The sequence below is a fragment of the Rutidosis leptorrhynchoides genome, chromosome 2 (genome assembly GCF_046630445.1).
Source record: "Rutidosis leptorrhynchoides isolate AG116_Rl617_1_P2 chromosome 2, CSIRO_AGI_Rlap_v1, whole genome shotgun sequence".
NCBI classification, from domain to species: Eukaryota; Viridiplantae; Streptophyta; class Magnoliopsida; order Asterales; family Asteraceae; genus Rutidosis; species Rutidosis leptorrhynchoides.
The window spans coordinates 100,399,717-100,403,196 of NC_092334.1; positions in this window are offsets into that span (position 1 = coordinate 100,399,717).

The window sequence follows — 3,480 nt, forward strand, 5'->3', positions numbered from 1 at the left end:
CCAAGTTCATGAATTTTTTAGACTTAAAAAGTCCACTTTAATTCTCAAAAACATGTTTAGGCTCAAAGTTTGGATCAATTAACTACCTAAACATGTTACACTACTTAATTTAGCAACAATTCATGAAAAAAATCGACCATAACCTGTTTATATCAAAAAGCCCCAAATTGCTCAAGAACACAAACCCTAGATTCTTAAAAATTTGAAGTTTTTAGCTTCAATTCATGTTAAATAGCTTCTATCTAGGATATACATGCATAATATAACAACAATTTAGCTCTAATTACACCTAAAATTAACAAAATCAAAATATAAAATTTCTAGCTCAAGAACACAAAAATTCGAATTTAAAGAGATTAGGGGTGAAATCTTTACCTTTCTCCTGAAGGGGTTGAGACTACTGAATCTAGGCATGATTGTTGTGAAGTTTTGCAAAAAATTTGGTGAAAAATGATGAATTTTTAAGGGGATTTGGGAGAGTTTTCGTGTTTGTGTATGTGTGTTTGTGAAAGAAGCAGAACTCGACTGAAACTTGTATCTGACCTGTTTTTCTGGTCCATGCGAGTCGCATGGTTTTGCTCTTACCCCCATGCGAGTCGCATGGGGTGTAATTCTGGTAATTTTTTTTTTTTTTTTTTTATAAAAACCTTATACTTTTAAAACATAAAATTTAATAAAATTTTAAAAATTTTGTTTCTTTTTAAGACGAGGTCGTTTCGGGACGATGCCCTAGTCCGTCCTTCGACAAAATTTTAAAATTTGTCAATTTCAAGCAATTGTTTTAAAAGCTTAGATTTTTGGGTTTTTTCAATGTTTTTGGCATACTCTAATTCAATAAGATTAAAAATAATGATAATAAAAGTTCTCGTCCCTCCCTCGGGTAAAGCAATTTCGGTTCAAAGACCTAGTCTTCAACTTACGACGAATTTTAAAAATCATATTCTTAACTTAATGAGATAAAGTAAATTTTTGTTTTTAAATTCACACAACTTAAATATGAAATTCAAAATTATTATTAAAAATTCACACCAAACTTAAAAATTAAAATGCATAAAATTAAAAATTAAAAAAAATTCACACCAAACTTAATTTAAAAATTTATAGATTCATATCAAACTTATATTAATTTTTCAAATATTTACAATTTTAAATATATTGTTTTTACAAAGTTTACAATATTAATTTAAGATTTAAATATTAATTTTAAAAACATGTTAAAAATAAAATTAAAAATCTTTTTGTCTTTTTATCCCACTTTAATCAATCAAATATTATCAAAAATATGCGCCCCTCTTTTCGGTAAAGTAATTTCGGTTCCAAGACCTAATTTAACTCATGACGAATATTTGAAATATTTTGGGTCGATTGTTTAAAGATATTTATACCTTAAGAATAAACGTTAAATTTCGCAGTGATGTAATAAATTTTTGAATGATATCAATAATTTCGGTCGCCAAACCTAATTTTATTTAATACCAATTTAATACTTTTTAGCGAACAAATTAGCGTTTATTATCAAAAGGTTAAAAATAAAAATAAAAATAAAAACTGTACAGACATACCTGTGAATTAGATTTCTTAGTTATATGATCTATTCCATTCATAAGATAGTCGGTTTAATTGGTTTTCCATGGCTACATAGGCGTAACCTCGAGCATTCAGTGTCTTTTCTTCTAAACATATGAACGGTCCGTCTCTGCATAAAGTAACAAATTCGGTATTTGAATAGGTTTGATTATTTGAACATTTACCTCCATGTGACCATTTTCCGCATTTGTGACATCATTCTAGGTGTCGTGCTCTTCTTTTCGCTGCGGATTTTGATTTTCCTTTACCAAATTGTAACTTATTATCTTCGCATCTGGATTCTTTTCTAACTCCGTCCATTCTTTCTCTGATTACTGATACTAATTCGCTCGGTAGTATATCATTATTTCTTTTAGTGATCAAAGCGTGTAGCATTAGACCATGGTTTAGTTCACAGGCAGTCTTCATTTCGTAAAAACCTAAAAAAAAATAAAAATTCAGAATGGGGGGAGAAGACTAGTTCTTTAGGGTCTGCTAGGGAAAGACCATACGTGTTCCATTTTTGAGAACTACACGAAAACAGACAATCTAACTCTAACAGAAATACATATTATCCTTTAAAGACTTGATTCTCCCCACACTTAGTTAGCTGTGGTGTCGAAATTGTGATTAACTTCGTTGTCGACTTCCATCGGACCATGTATGTAATGTTTAACTCTGTGACCATTAACTTTAAATTCAATCCCATTTGAATTTATCAATTCTATCGTTCCGTATGGGAAAACTCTTTTGACTATGAATGGTCCAGACCATCTTGATTTCAATTTTCCAGGAAATAGCTTGAATCGTGAATTGAAAAGAAGAACTCTGTCTCCTTCTTTAAATTCTTTTGAACTTCTGATTCTTTTATCATGCCATTTCTTCGTTCTTTCTTTATAGATTAACGAATTTTCGTATGCTTCATGTCTTAATTCTTCTAATTCGTTTAGTTGACTTAATCGTAGACGTCCAGCTTCATGTAAATCAAGATTACATGTCTTCAAAGCCCAAAATGCTTTATGTTCAATTTCTACTGGAAGATGACATGCTTTTCCATAAACAAGTCTAAAAGGTGTGGTTCCAATTGGAGTTTTGTAGGCTGTTCTAAAAGCCCAGAGTGCATCCTCCAATTTAATGGACCATTCCTTCGAATTTGATCCTACGGTTTTCTCTAGAATACGTTTTAAAGCTCGGTTGGTATTTTCAACTTGTCCACTTGTTTGTGGATGATATGCGGTGGAGATTTTATGAGTTACTCCATATCTTTTAAGAACTTTCTCAAGTTGATTATTACAGAAATGAGTACCCCGATCACTTATTAAAGCTTTCGGTGTTCCAAACCTTGCAAAAAGACGTTTTAAAAAGTTGACTACAACTCGTGCATCGTTAGTTGGGAGAGCTTGTGCTTCCGCCCATTTAGATACATAATCAATGGCTACGAGTATATATAAATTATTATGAGATTTTGGAAATGGACCCATAAAGTCAATACCCCAAATGTCAAATACTTCACATACTTGGATGACATTTTGTGGCATTTCATCACGTTGACTTATTTTTCCAGCCCTTTGACAAGCATCACAGGATTTGCAAAGAAGGTGTGCGTCTTTATAAATTGTAGGCCAATAGAATCCAGCATCATAAACTTTTCTTGCTGTTAGTTGAGGCCCATAATGCCCTCCTGTTGGTCCTGTGTGACAATGGTTTAAAATTTTACTAGCTTCATCTCCAAATACACATCGGCGTATTATTCCATCAGGACAACTTTTAAACAGATGTGGATCTTCCCAGAAATAGTGTTTTATATCACTGAAGAATTTCTTTCGTCTTTGGTACGATAATCCTTTTTCAAGGAATCCACAAACTAAGTAGTTTGCATAGTCTGCAAACCATGGGATTTCTTTATAATCTATC